Genomic DNA, 16,684 nt, shown 5'->3' on the forward strand with positions numbered 1-16,684 from the left:
CCTGCAAAGTCCTCCTTGCTAATACCTGGGAGCTTGTGCCGAAATTGGGAGAGCTGTCTCACAGACTAGTCAAGCAACAGCCTGACATAATCATCCTCACCGAATCATATCTTGCTGATAATGTCCCAGACTCCACCATCACCATCCCTGGGTATGTCTTGTCCCACCAGCAGGTCAGACCCAGCAGAGGTGGCGGCACAGTGGTTTACAGTCAGGAGGGAGTTGCCCTGGGAGTCCTCAACATCGAATCCGGACCCCATGAAGTCTCATGGCATCAGGTCAAACATGGGTAAGGAAACCAGCAGATTACCATGTACCACCCTCCCTCAGCTGATGAATCAGGATCCTCCATGTTGAGCACCATTTAGATGAAGCACTGAGGGTGGCAAGGGCACAGAATGTACTCTGGGTGGGGGCCTTCAATGTCCATCACCAAGAGTGGCTCAGTAGCACCACTACTGACCGAGCTGGCCGAGTCCTAAAGGACATAGCCGTTTGGCTGGGTCTGCAGCAGGTGGTGAGGGAACCAACAAGAGGGAAAAACACACTTGACCTCATCCTCACCAACCTGCCTGCCACAGATGCATCTGTCCATGACAGTATTGGTAGGAGTGACCATCTTGTGGAGACTAAGTCCCATCTTTACACTGGGGATACCATCCATTATGTTCTGTGGCACCACCACCGTGCTAAATGGGATAGATTTTGAACAGATCTAGCAACTCAAGGCCGGGCATCCATGAGGTGCTGTGGGCCATCAGCAGCAGCAGAATTGTACTCAGACATAATCTGTAACCTCATAGCCTGGCATATCCCCCACTCTACCATTACCACCAAGCCAGGGGGTCAACCCTGGTTCAATGAAGAGTGCAGGAGGGCATGCCAGGAGCAGCACCAGGCATATCTAAAAATGAGGTGGCAACCTGATGTAGCTATAACACAGGACTACTTGCATGCCAAACAGCATAAGCAGCAAGTGATAGACAGAGTTAAGCGATTCCACAACCAATGGATCAGTTCTAAGCTCTGAAGTCCTGCCACATCCAGTCGTGAATGGTGGTTGACGATTAAACTGGAGGAGGAGGGTCCACATATATCCCCATCCTCAATGATGGGGGAGCCCAGCACATCAGTGCAAAAGATAAGGCTGAAGCATTCTCAACAATCTTCAGCCAGAAGTGCCAAGTAGATGATTCATCTCAGCCTCCTCCAAGGGTCCCCAGCATCACAGATGCGAGTCTTCAGCCAATTTGATTCACTCCACGTGATATCAAGAAACAGCTGAAGGCACTGGATACTGCAAAGGCTATGGGCCTTGACAATATTCTGGCAATAGTACTGAAGACTTGTGCTCCAGAACTTGCCACGTCCCTAGCCAAGCTGTTCCAGTACAGCTACACACTGGCATCCACCCAGCTATGTGGAAAATTGCCCAGGCATGTCCTATCCACAATAAGCATGACAAATCCAACCTGGCCAATTACAGCCCCATCAGTCTACTCTCGATCATCAGTAAGGTAATAGAAGGGGTCATCGACAGTGTAATCAAGCGGCACATGCTTACCAATAACCTGCTCATTGACGCTCAGGTTGGGTTCCACCAGGGCCACTCAGCTCCTGACCTCATTATAGCCTTGGTTCAAATATGGGCAAAAAGTTGAACCCCAGAGGTGAGGTGAGAGTGACTGCCCTTGACATCAAGGCAGCATTTGACCGAGTGTGGCATCAAGGAGCCCTAGCAAAACAGGGGTCAATGGGAATCGGGGGGAAAACTCTCCGCTGGTTGGAGTCATACCTCGCACATAGGAAGATGGTTGTGGTTGTTGGAGGACAGTCATCTCAGTCCCAGGACACCACTGCAGGAGTTCCTCAGGGTAGTGTCCTCAGCCCAACCATCTTCAGCTACTTCATCAATGATCTTCTTTCCATCATAAGGTCAGAGGCGGGGATGTTCGCTGATGATTGCAATGTTCAGCACCATTCATGACTCCTCAGATACTGAAGCAATCCATGTCCAAATGCAGCAAGACCTGGACAATATGCAGTCTTGGGCTAACAGGTGGCAAGTAACATTCACGCCACACAAGTGCCAGGCAATGACCATCTATAACATGAAAGAATCCAACCATCGCTCCTTGATGTTCAATGGCATTACCATCACTGAATCCCCCACTATCAACATCCTGGGGGTTACCATTGACCAAAAACTGAACTGGAATAAGTCAGAGACTCGGAATCCTGTGGCGAGTAACTCACCTCCTGACTCCCCAGAGCCTGTCCACCATCTACAAGGCACAAGTCAAGAGTGTGATGGAATACTCTCCACTTGCCTGGATGAGTGCAGCTCCAACAGCACTCAAGAAGCTTGACACCATCCAGGACAAAGTAGCCCACTTGTTTGGCACCCCTTCCACAAACATTCACTCCCTCCACCATCGACGCACAGTAGTAGCAGTATGTACCATCTACAAGATGCACTGCAGAAACTCCCCAAGGCTCCTTAGGCAGCACCTTCCAAGCCCACGACTGCTACCATCTAGAAGGACAAGGGCATGGTAACACCAGCATCTGGAAGTTCCCCTCCAAGCCACTCACCATCCTGACTTGGAAATATATCACCATTTCTTCACTGTTGCTGGGTCAAAATCCTGGAACTCCCTCCCTAACAGCACCACATGGACTGCAGCGGTTCAAGAAGGCAGCTCGCCACACCTTCTCAAGGGCAACTAGGGATGGGCAATAAATGCCAGCCTAGCTAGCAACTTAAACATTTTTTTAAAACACTACACAGCTTGATGCAGCACCAATAGGCCGCATAAACATCCTAGGCCGTGGGTAGCCCCACATCCCACTTCTAGTCCCTGCACACGTACTGCATAAATCCACCAAGCCAAGGCCTAATCTGAGGATCCACACACATTAGAGGAGCTCATGGACAAAAAATTGAAGTTGCATTCCAGATTTTAATTTTATTCATGAAAGCAAGTGGGAAGGAAAGTGACAGAGATATCAAGATGCATTGAACAGCGCACATTAGTAGCAGCAGGATAGAGGCAGGAACTTGCCTTAGTCTGACCAGGTATGCTAGGAGAATACACTGGGGAATTTTCCTTGTTTTAATGCTCTGCCTCTATTTATTTATAAAGCCCAGAATCTCATACCTTTTTAAACAGGCTTAGCAACTTGTTCTACCACCTTCACAGATTTGTGTGTGTGAGCCTCCATGTCTGCTCCTGCACCCTCTTTAAAATTGCTCCATTTAGTTTATGTTGCCGTGCCTCATTCTGAATCGAAATGATCACAGTTGGCATGTGAATACTTTAAATTCAGTTTCCATCTTTTCTCTCCCTGTATATCTTGTTTACTTTTCAATAGATTATCTCTTCACCAGCACTTCCTTTAGCTCCAGGAATCTTGTGATACATCACGAGATGTGTATACACAGAAACATACCATGATAAAGCGCCACGGAATGAATCAATATACTGTCTCTAGCTTGTAAACATAGCTTACATATTTTACATGGTGTGATATAAACAAGGTACACGATTTGAATTCAGACAGATCAAAGGATAAAACACAATATGAATTCAGCATTACCTCACCCGGCCATCCAGCAGGCTCTTGACAAGTGGTTCTGCCTTGCATGTGTTTACTTGCCAGTCAATGATGTCACCTTTATTTATTCAACGATTACATTTAAATTTATTCTGATAGGAAAGCTACTGAGGTAAGGCATCAATGGCCTAGATTATCACAGGGTTTGCTACAGCTTTTGATAAGGTGTCTCAAGGAATGTCAGCTGTGAAAATGATCAGGTGTGGCACTGGCACTGGCACACAACCTTCTTCAAAGGTCCATATTCTGCATGGGGTTGTGCATCAAACATAGCTTCACAGGGCTTAGTGTTGGGGCTGATGCTCTTCAACATTTTTGGAAGCAATCTAAAGAGGATGGCTTCATCGGCATGCTTGTGGTTAACACCAAAATAGCTTAATCCAATGGAAGAACGGGACAAACTACAAGGGGATTTAGACTGTTTGGAGAAGGAGGCTCCTAGCCGGCAGGTTCATACAGATGAGTGTGAAGTTATGCACTTAGAGATACAAAGTAAAGAGGGATAATAGGATTGGTAGGAAAATACCAAGAAAGAGAAGTCAGAAAAGAAATCTGGGAATTATAGTTGATTAATCAATCAAGGAAACTTGCTGCCAATAAGAATGCAGGTTAGGTTACACAAAACTCAGAATGGAATTGAGGTCAATCGAGGTTTACTGCTGTTGTGGACAGCACTGGTGAGGCCCTATCTGGAATACCATGTTCAGCTCAGGAACCTTCATGTCAGAAAGGACACAGCTGAGCTGCAAAAAGGCAGAGAGAAGAAGTGCTGGAATGAATAAGGCATTGGAGAATAAAATCCGGGAGGATAATATCGTATACTGATAATTGCAATTCATCAGCGTCAAGCTGTGAGTGTTCTCAGACATTCAGAGTGCTGCAGATAATGGAAGATACTCTGGCACCAGGAGATTCAAAATGTCTTATCTTCTTCAATGTTTCAGGTTAGTCCCATTTTAAAACTGGGGTTTGAGGGATGGGGGAAACCATTACTCTTCACACTGGAGAGGGGGAATGATGGCGTTCAAAACAATGAGGCTGAGCCATGTAGAGAATCAGTCAGGGATATTGGTTTTGGTGGAGGTAGCAGAAGGGGAGTGTTTGAGAATAAGCTGGAAAGGGACATATCAGGCAATAAATAGAGCATTTCTTCACTGACAGGATGGTTGGCTTTTACAAAGGGAGACTGTAGAGAGATGCGGCTTAAATCTCTGCAAGTCGATCTTGAAGCAAACAATATTAATTACAACATTGGGACAATGAGGAAACAGAATTGAAGGACCGATTATCCTTTTTGACTAGGAGATTTTCTATAATTTAAGTCAGCTCTCCATAAACGATTTCTTCTGTTGCATGAATAGAAATCACCAAGCCCAAAGCAGGATTTTCCAAATTGCTCGATTGCTAAGTGAACTGAGCGATGTGGAGGTAATCCATACAGCCCTTAATCTGATGACAGGGCACTGGGCTGTATAACAGAAAGGCAAATAATATGAGCAAAAGATTCCAATGCCACACTTTCCATGAGTATTGTGAGAGTATTTACAATGTTCTGTTAACTAATTGTAGAGTTAATATACAGGGATAAAATTAACTTAACGCGATGACACACTGAGAGTACACACCAGCAGGGGAATGGGCTGGCTGGATTACTCCGTGGAGAGCTGGTATGGACTTAATGGGTCAAAGTGGCTTCCTCCTGTGCCATAAATTACTCCGTGACTCTGCGACCAGAAGCAGGAATCTCACACAAAATTGCACTTTTGGGCCTCATCAGTATATTTCCGGCAAGCTGTGGGCACTAACTTGGGCTGGAGGTTTCACCACCAGTGTCCCTCAGGTAGGTCAGGGGTTGGGCAGGGGGGGCTACACAGAAAAATGAAAGGGGATGATTGTGAGCTGACAGGGGCTCTTGGGAATGCCAAGGGGCTGGGAGGAGCTCCATGCTTCACCTGAAAGAAAAGGAAAAATAAAAAATTTGCCGTTGCATTGGTTAGGCCCCAGCTATTGCTGGAAAACTTGAGTGCAGTTTGATTGGTGAGTGCTCCACTCAAGGATAGCCATACCTGCAGAGAGGTCTTTAAACAGGCATTGGGCCCCTCATTAGTAAATGTAAGGTGGCTAACACATGTTTATAATGACCACCCGGGAAGACCAATAAGGTGTCGAACATATTTCAGTTGTCCTTGTGGGACACAGCCCCACTGAACGGTTCCTTTTTGGTATTGTTTCATGCTGATATAAGGGGAAAATGGTGCCCAATTCTGTGATCATAGTGGCCAAATGCTTTTCCATTTCTGCACTCGGCATCCTGGGAATTCCCTCCCATTAAAGTGAATGAGTGGACAGTTGGAATGCAGGGTGAGCACAATATCTGAAATCCCAGGCCCAATTTTAATGGGGAACATCAAATTCAACTGAATCACACATTGTCTCCAGTCAATCCAATGCCAGAGGTAAAAGATTTCTTAAAAACCTGAAAATGCTGGTATCTGACCTAAAAACAGAAAATGGGCCCAACTTGCAGAAGACAATAGCATCGTGGGTATTTTACTGCATTAGTCATCTGCAGGCCTGGACTGATGATCTGGAGGCATGAATTCAAATTCTATCCATGGCAGCCAGAGAATTTAAAGTCAGTTAATAAATAAACTTGGAATAAAAAGCTATGGTGCCCATGTAACCACCAAATTGTCATAACATTAATCTGCAGTTCACTAATGTCCTTTAGGGAAGGAAATCTGCCATCCTTACCTGGTTTGGCCTATGTGTGACTCCAGACCCACAGCAATGTGGTTGACACTTGACTGCCCTCCGAAATGGCCAACAAGCCACTCAGTTAAGGGCAATTAGGGATGGGCAATAAATGCTGGCCTTGCCAGCAATGCCCATGTGCTGTAAATGGATAGCAAACACTTTTCCAGGTAGAGACCCTTTATTGGAACAAGAAGTTCGGAAGATCTGAAACAGATGCTGCTGGACCTAGTGTGTATTTCCAGCGTTTTCTATTTCATCCTGAATAGGAGTCCACATGGCATCTTTCATACAAGAATTTCATATTTCCCGTTCCATCTGTCTCTATTTATTTTCCCATAAGATATTTCCCAGAGGGTTAAAGGGCACTCGTGTCTTGGTAAAGCAACATGCAAATCATGTTACCAAGATTACAAAGAGAGGAATTTGCAATGACGGGGCTCGAGGAGCAATACAACAGGAGCCATTATGCTTCACAAAAATGTAATTATCCTCAAACTACGAGGAATTGCTTCATGATCATGAGCAGATATGACAGGTTGCAATGCTAATGTGCTCAGATAGAAATTGCAACTCATTTAAATTAATTTTTTACAGTAGAATCGTTTGGCACAGGAGGTCATTCAGCCCATTGTGCCTGTGTCAGCTCATCCGATTGGTCCCACCCCGCTGTGTTGGGATGGTGTTGGTTACAGAATGTGTCTGTTAAAGAAGTCTTCATAGTCTTCAGTACGTGAACTGCAAGTCTTTATTAACTACTTGTAACTATATTCAACTATTCAGTAAAGGATACCGGCCTTATCTCCATATAGGTCTTATCACATCTCTGACCAACGCCACACTGACCCTAGGTCTAGATCATGTACCTTCTTACATCACTGTGTGGGCGTTTCTTTACTCAGTCCCACACTAATCCTGTATGTACCAGACCCTTCTACTACACCCTGTACTTCCCCCCCTGGCCTCCACCCAGCCAGGAATTAATACTGCCTGGAAATTTTCTATATCTCAAGAACATTTTCATTAGTAAATGGCAGCAGCCATAATGAAATAGAAAAACGCTCAGCAAACATTTTATTTTGCAAAGGAAAGGGTAACACGTACCAACTCTCTGCCGCATGACATCACGCACTAGTGCATTTTCATTTGAAACATGTTTCCAGGTTCTACAAAACTAACCTTTGAGTAAATTGGTCAGTCTATAGAGCAGACTCCCCAGGAAGACGGTGGGAGCAGTTAGTGCTGATACACTCAAATGCAAAGTTGATATATATCTTACAGGAAATACTAATTTGAGACCTGATCCATGGTGAGTGTTACATGGCTTGGGATTAACATGTTACTTTTGACCTATGGTTCTCACCACTCTCCGCCACTGGAGTTGCCCTCAGCGCATGTCTGGCTCTGTTGTAGACTAGTTGATGGAGGTTGATTGCTATGATTATACAACAGCTCCGTTATTGTTATGTCAGGTCATGATGGTAGAAGGTGAACTATGTGTCCTTGAATCGTATCCAGTAATTCCTATGTCCCATACATATGTAAACCCAAAAAAAAACTTGCCAAAAATATTTTAACTAGAATAATACTCTTTTAAAAAAGGACACAGTTACCTTGTGAGCATAGTAGATGTCCATAGAAGACACAATCATTCCCTCTTATATCGACAAGCTGAGCAACATTCCATCCCCTGAGCTAATCCCTGCCTTCAAAGTGAAGTGGCTTGCGTAACCTGTGCATGACGCAATGTGTAATGTTTATGCCAGAACTAGACGCTGCTCGGTGCTGAAATGAATGCTGGCATTTAACAGAGGGCCCATTAATAATCTGGTGTTCTTAAAACATTGCTTTGCCAAAAGGCAAATCATGTCACGTTATGGCAATGCCTATACAAACATCCCTGCAGCAAGTCTCACAACTTCAAAGTAACTTTCCTGGCAGTACTCTACTTTGTTTTGACTGTCCTTCTTTTGAAGGCAAAACGAAATGAAACAATATTAATTTCCAAATGTCTATCTTTTAAATTCATCATATTTTGACATAAAAAAGTGAGTTTGCTTTCATAGTTGACCACAAAAGCAATTTCAACTCTTTTTTAATGAGATTTAATTATATCTGGGTGGCATAATTTTATCTCTGTAATATGTCAGTTATTAATTATTCTAGCAACTATCATATTGTTTGTGTGGTCCAATTGTTTTTCTTTTGAATGCTTCAAATAGCAGGAATTTTGCTTAGGGTTCTTTGAAAATCTTTTAACTTTTTGATTGATTTTTTTCATTTCTCAAAATTTTTAATGTGTGGTTTGGATTACACAACAAACAGTTCATAAACTGCACAAATTATGCTTTCTGAAGTTGCTCACTGACATCACTGCTTATGTTCCCTTCCAAGTCACACGCCATCCTGACTTGGAAATATATATTGCTTTTCCTTCACAGTCGCTGGGATCAAAATCCTAGCACTCCCTCCCGAACAACACTGTTGGTGTACTTACACCACATGGACTGCAGCGGTGCAAGAGGCCGGTTCATTGCCACCTTCTCAAGTGCCATGTCGGAAACCCAGTAGCTTTATCTGTGCGGGCTGGTGTCGGGCAAGGGAAGGGGAACTTCCTTTGTGGGTCTCCTCAGCACACGGAGGAGCCACCTTTAGGTCATACCCTCTACCTTTAACCCTTCCCCTCAGCCTCTTGAACTTGGCCCCTCACCATCACCCTGCCCCACCTCTCTTGCTGAGACCCCCAGCCCCAGACCTACCTGGGCTCATTAGTGTGGGGTGGGACTGCCTGTAATCCCAAAGGTGCCCACTGTTCCCAGCTGGCGCTGCTGGAACTACAGAGCTGCCCAGCATCCGATGACCAAGCAGCTCTCTAAGGCGGGATTTCCACCCAAGGTAGGGGCAGAAGTCTCGCCTTAAAGCAATTTAACAGTGGGTTGCTGCAGGGTAGCTGCTGAGATCATGGGCAGGCTCCACGCCCCCAACATTTTAGGTGTGATGTGCAAGGACCACAACACCCTATAAAATCCAGCTCAATATATCCGTTTAACGATGTGATAAGTGCTAATTACTGCCAATCAACATCTGGCACTGACAATTAATTTAGAAGTGCGGAGTCTCATTCTTTCAGGTTATAATTGTTATTGAAGATTGTGATGGACTAAGACCTCACGCTGTACATTTATATATATAAATACACACATATATATATATATTCATTGCTATTTCTAAAACTAAAACTGGACCTTGGCTGAACAAAATCCTTAAAATGTCTGAATTTATGCCGGTCTGTGACCCCAGAACAATAGGAGCCCCGAAGCAGTTTCAGGAAAACTCACACCTTGCTATCTCTAAGCAGCCACTGACAATCACCTGAGGTCTACACAGCCCAACTTCACAGAAGCTACACAAAGGCCATTTGCACTTGCTACCCCATTCTTAAGAACAGGATATGAGGGTCTGCTAAGACAAAGGTTCTTCCGATCTTCCTTTCAACTCATAATGGCTGGGATGTTTAGCAGTCTTTGAGACCCAGCCAAATTCCACATGATGGATACACATCCTTTGTTGAAGACCTGGTGGAGAGGCAGGGGTCATGTGACATAGACCTCTGGCTTGTTGAACAAGTTATACTGCCTTGCTGAGCTGAAGATCTCAGTCTGCTCTTTAACACCTGACTATCAGCCACACAGAATAGAGCTCAGTCCAGGTTGAACACCTGGCCCCATCTACACTACTTCTGTTGGAAATTCTGTATGATCACCTGCAAGACTGATTTATCTCTGTGTGTCGATCTCATTTTGTGAAGTCAACACCACTAGAAAAGTTAATTATACAGCATTGGCTTTCAACCCACCGACCTCAGTTAAGGAATACCTCATTGGACTTTGATTCTGAACTCTAGAACCCACATGAACCAATATTTATTTGCTTGTACTGTAAAACCTTATTTTCTCTATCCCTTTCTGTACTGTCTAAGTGTGGAGGTAACATTATAACCCCTCCCCCCGCATTTTGAATGTGTGCAAATAAAATAACCCTTTGAGTTCATCCTCTCTCAAGTTTGCTGTGGGGTTATTAATAGAAAATTGGATCACACAGAAAACCAAGCAGTTGGGAAATACGTCACTGCTTATAAAGAGGGGGAAAAAAATCAAAATACCTTTCTGTTTATGGACGGGCGGTGAGAAGAGAAATTAGTGCTGTTTAAACTAACCACCTCCCCCCACCCCACCCCCGTCCATAACAAAGATATTAAATTGTAAAATTGAAAAATAAAATTACTTTTCCTTTCTGCCTCTTTTCTCTCTGTCTTTTAATCCAAACATTCTGTCCCTATGTATCTGTACCTGATTAGTCATTGAATTCACCCACTCGAATTTACACAGCCTTCTCAGTCCTCGATCTGTTAATTTCACAATCCTTCAATGTGATTGGCTAAGTAGATACACTGTTGCTTGCCCTGTTCACTCCAGTCCCAGATGCCTGGTTTCCATCGATGTGAAGTTATTTGCTCACACTTTCAGCAAACTTGTCATGCAACAGATGCAAAAACCTAAACATGTAAGGGCAATTGTATCTGACAATAGATACTGTTCAAAGTCTTGCCACTGCAAATTATCATCCAATGGATTGACTTTATAAATCTGCATCCACTGAAAACCATGGAGGCAATTTCCTTGTGGAAGTGGGGGCTACATTCTGTGTGGGTATATATTTTTTTATTTGACTACACTCCTGTGAAGTCTTTTCCAATGTTTTCCTGCGTTAAAGGCACTATATAAATGCAAGTTTTTTTGTTTTTTGCAGCTCCTCAGATACTAAAGCAGTCCGTGCCCACATGCAGCGAGACTTGGACAATATTCAGGCTCAGGATAATAAGTGACAAGTGTCAGGCAATGACCATCCACAACAAGAGAGAATCTAAACACTTCCCCTTGACATTCACTGAATTTGCCACTATCAACATCCTGGGGGTTACCATTGACCAGAAATTTAACTGGACTAGCCGTATAAATACCATCGCTACAAGAGAAGGTCAGAGGCTGAGAATTCTGCAGTGAGTAACTCACCTCCTGACTCCCCAAAGCCTGTCCACCATCTACAAGGCACAAGTCAGGAGTGTGTTGGAATACTCCCCACTTGCTTGGATGGTGCAGGTCCAACAACACTAAAGAAGCTCCACACCATCCAGGCAAAGCAGCCCACTTGATCGACACACCACTCACCATTTTAAACATTCACTCCCTCCAGCACGATGCACAGTAGCTGCAGTGTGTACCATTTACAAGATGCACTGCAGCAACTCACCAAGGCTCCTTCGACAGCACTTTCCAAACCCACGACCTCTACCACCTAGATGGGTAGGGGCAGCAGATAGGTGGGAACACCACCTTCTGCAAGTTAGTCACTCACCATCCTGACTTGCAACTCTAGTCTTTCACTGTCAGTGGGTCAAAATCCTGGAACTCCCTAACAGCATTGGTTGTGTGTCTAAAGCACATAGAAAGCTGTGTCCAAGAAGGCAGCTCACTACATCATCAAGGGCAACTAGAGATGGGCAAAAAAATCCTGGCACTGCCAGCCATACTCTGGCATGAATAAATTTTTAAAAAATCAAGCCCTATACCTATGACATCCAGGCAGCCATGTCCTTGGCAGCTAAATGGTGACTCTGCACCTTTGGTTGCAAAACATAGAACCTAAATGTCTTGCCACAGAAACTGGTGTGAGGGGGCTGCCAGATCCTCAGGTTGCTGGATATTATGGTCTGTTCCATACCGCAACACATTCCGAAAAGGAAAGCAGCCTGATCCATAGGGTTAGCAACCCTCCCGGAATGGCCTGAAATCTACCGGAATCAGTGTCAATTCCCCGGAGAGCGAAGAAAGCAATCTGGGAGATTTTAAAATGATATTTTAAGCAAATCAGTCACATAATTTGTGCGGAAGCTCTGCCAGAGCTTCAAGCTCATCTAATTGGTGATCTGTTTGGGTAGTTGGCAGTGTGATGACATAATACATAATCACATAAACCAGTACCGATGGGTATGCTCATGAACATCGTTGCCTGTTTTCCTGGCAAGCCTGGAGGAGGTTAACGGGGCGAGTGCTACAGGCTGCCCCTACAACCAGCTCTCCTGCTAGAAACTGCAAAGCTCAGCCAGCTAGAAAGCTTCCTTGCTGTCGAGAGTCCGAGGCCCGAGGTAAAAGGAGCGCTGCTGTACTAGAAAAGTTGTATAAAAGTTTAAAGTTTTCCCCACCAAGAAGAGTCTCACTGGAGGTGAGTGCAAAAAAACACTGTGTAAGGGATTGCCATTGTCAGGGAATGATTTAGTACTGATCCATTTCAAACTATTAAAGCTGCAGTTATACTGCATGTCTGGCAGTGGTCCATGCTGGACGTTGGACAATATAACTCCATTGTGAAAACAGTAATGGCATTGCGCTAACTGTAATTGTGATACAGAAACATCTATTCACTGAGTGCCAGGGAAGTACCTACATCACATAACATACAGTGTACAATACTTGTCAATACTTATAAGGCAGTAGAGTAAATGCCCCCTGGCTGCGCTCTTTTGTCCACAGAGTTATGTATTTTGGCTACTTCCTGCAGTAGCTATAAAGCAAGAAATGTACTGAGGGTGGCAGACTAACAATCGTAGGAGCAGCGCAGCTATAGGAACTGTTTGAAATGACAGGTCAATCAATTACATCATTTTTGGAAAAGAAATCTCCTGGAATATGGTTTCAGCAAGGGTTGGCAACCCTACTGATCCAGAGAGCTGGGAATTCCCTGGAATTTAGTCAGTAATTTATACTTATTTGGGTGTTTAACCTCACTGAAGAAGACAGATGGAGTCACTGCAGGAACGTTTTATGGGAATAGGCAATAAGTGCCAAAAGTAACCTGGTCACATATTCAAATGTGTACACTGGAATACTTGCAAAATACTATGATAACAAGAACAACTTGCATTTATATAGTGACTTTGACATAGCACAATATTCCAAGGGGCTTCAGAGGAGTGCTATCAAACAAAGTTCGACACCGAGACACGTTAGGAGATATTAGGATTGGTGACCAATAACTTGGCCAAAGATACAGGCCAGGATCTTCCGGTCCTGTCGTGGTTGGAACGGCCGGGGGAGGTTCAGCAGCTTAGCCAAAAGGGCATTGACTGCCAGCGGGAGCAGGCGAAGGCCAGAAAATCCCGCCCATAAGGTTTTGAGGAGTGTCTTCAAGGAGGAGAAAGAGTTGAAGGGACCTAGAGGTTCAGGAGTTCCTGAGTTTAGAAACTTCACAGCTGGAGGCAAGTCCCCTAATGTCTGAGCAGGGGACTGAGTCTCATGGTATCAATCTTTGTGGGAATATTGGACCCTGGATTTAGAAACATCTGATTTAAAAAACTTAATTTACAATTTTGCATGTTTTTTGCTTTGCTGTCATTGCATCTTTGTTAAAAAAAACCCTAAAAATCCTTTGATCTGAGACAGTGCCCTCACCGGTCTTTTTTCATTAGGGACTGAAATTTGCTGCAGTGTTATCTGGGCCTTGCGATCTTTCTGTCTCTGCTCTCGGGTACCCGGCCACCTGCATGTGATTATCCCAAGGATTTGCCCGTCTGCCGACTCTCAGCAACAGAGTGGGAGGGGAGGTGGGGGGTGCATTGCAGTCAGGGTTTGACCTCTGCTCCGAGGCCCTGTGCAAAGAGCCTGACTACCCAGCACTCAAGCTGGGCTTCGGCATGGCTGGCGCCACAAGACCCGCTCCTTTTAAAACCGTCCCAGAATCCAGCCAAACAGCCTCTCAGGCAAATCACCTTGTGAACAGTTACACCCACCGTTCCAGCTCCTCCCCAACCTCCCCCCCCAGGCAATACAAATTGCTATTTCCCGTCTTTATGAGATATGGGCTGGTTGAGATTTTCAACAAGAGCAGAAGCCCAATCCATAAATCTCAACATTTCTTTGTTCAGCGAGCTCATCACATTTTTTTTTTGGATGTAAACTGGATCTCGATGAAAAGGTCAAAAAAATTAAATTAAGCAACAGCAACAAAAAAAAGAATTCGGCTCGGTCTGGATCATATTAAAGATGTTTTGCAATAAACTGGAAAGACAATTGAAGGCATTTATTTAAAAGTAGCACGGTAAATGTTTACCATTGCTGCATTGTTTGTGGGTGAAACTGACGATGTTGAAATTGCATTGTTAAAGTTGCAGAAACAATGTTCACTCCAACATTTGTTTTCCCCTCGCCCGATTGCAATGACTAATTGTAACGGTCACTGTCCCCAGACGGAATATATGTTAAAAAAAAACAACGTTACGGCTGATTGTTTATCAGATCGAGCGCCTTCTGTTTTGCATTAGAGGGGTTGACTCAGTGTAAAAACATTCTCAGGGACTGAGCTGTGTCTCAGACTGCTCGAAGCGCCTTACTGAGCATCCTGCTTCATGCCCAGCTCTACAGGTGATCGTCCTTTCTGTGTGACAGGGAATTTTTAAAACCAGAGCCAAAAGAAAATCCTTAAAACAAGATTGCAGCCCGAGTTTAACATGCCATTTCTGTTTGTCACCTCTTTGGACAATAAACATGTCGGCAATGCTTTTGTTTTTTTTATTATACTGTCGTTGTATTTTATTTTTTTTTTCATCTTCCAAGAAAGAATGGTTGGCACCCTTAACAATGCCGGAGCGAAAACACAATGCTGAATGTTGGTGTATACCTGGGGAGAGTCGAACCAATGCTAAATGATGGTGTATAACTGGGGAGAGTCGAACCAATGCTAAATGATGGTGTATAACTGGGGAGAGTCGAACCAATGCTAAATGATGGTGTATACCTGGGGAGAGTCGAACCAATGCTAAATATTGGTGTATACCTGGGGAGAGTCGAACCAATGCTAAATATTGGTGTATACCTGGGGAGAGTCGAACCAATGCTGAATGATGGTGTATACCTGGGGAGAGTCGAACCAATGCTGAATGATGGTGTATAACTGGCGTTAGCCTCAAGTATGTGGGATTTGCACCTCCACACCCCCTTTTAATATTTGTAAACATGCGACCAATCCTGTTACAATTCTCTCCAACATGCCCTTTCTTGCGCCACTTATATATTTCAAGTCATTCTCCAAAAGAGTGATGTGTTTTCTAATGACGTTCCAATGAATAGCCTTTTTGTTCAGGGTTCTCGAATCTAACTCTAGATCAGCATGAGACTGCTACTCGACAACGAATCCTCTTTATTATCGCCCCTCTCCCCTCCGAAGTTTTGCAACAAATCATTTCAGAGCCTCGTGAAAAGATATGCACAGCTCATGCTGGACTGGAGCCAGATCCGACTGGTGTAAATGGAAAACAGTGGCAGACAAGCGCACAAACTGCTTCCTTCAAGTTATAAAGGATGGCTCCAGATCGTCTAGAAATATCAGAGCTTTGAAATATGAAATCCATATGGAGGGGTGGCAGCAGAGCGCTGGATGTGGGTCTGCTTGACTCTCGGTGTCAATGCTTCCACCTAGTGGCTGCGATAAATCCTTTTAAGAACTTGCACAGTTGCTGCTGGTCAGGGTCAGGGGGGTTTCTGAGATTCGGATTCCCCACCCCCCCTGTGAAAGTACAGGAGCCAGCCAGTTAAATATACTACAAGTCCCATGGTGGTAAGCATTTCAGAACAAGACGTTTACAAATAACACATGGTTTGAACGTTATTTTCAATTGAGGTCTGGTATATTTATTTTTATTTCTAATTATATTTATTTTAGAATTCTGTATTTAGTTATTGCTTCTAATGTTACAAGATCCAGTCGATTCATGATTGTTGTCTGTCTGCAGCTAATTAAAGCAGCGCATGCTCAGCAGTTCTGTAGGTAAATTCAGTGATTATCAAAGTGAAGGATGGGGCATTCACCAATTTTTTTCTGGTTTCTGCAGCATGCACTGGTAGGGGGATGACAAGAATGAGCGAGAATGTACAGCGCAGCAGCAGGTTACTCAGCCCCACTGACCTATGCTGGTGTTTAGACACCACGCCAACCTCCCCCATCTCTCATCACCGAACCTTATTAGCATATAGGCCCCTTTGCCCTTATGTGTTTTTCTAGCTGCCCAATACATTGGATGTATGGTCGGATTTGCCATCCGGTAATCCTGGTCAATGGTTAGTTCCAAAATCCTGGGTATATTTGGGTTTGAGGAGGTAATGTGGTGCCAGCAACAACTGGCATTTTAAAAGCACCTTTTTGAAATGCTTGAGTTCACCCAATTAACTGACGGAGATTTAGGAGTTGGTAGAAGTCATTC

This window comes from Cetorhinus maximus, chromosome 27, assembly GCF_964194155.1.
Source record: "Cetorhinus maximus chromosome 27, sCetMax3.hap1.1, whole genome shotgun sequence".
NCBI lineage: Eukaryota > Metazoa > Chordata > Chondrichthyes > Lamniformes > Cetorhinidae > Cetorhinus > Cetorhinus maximus.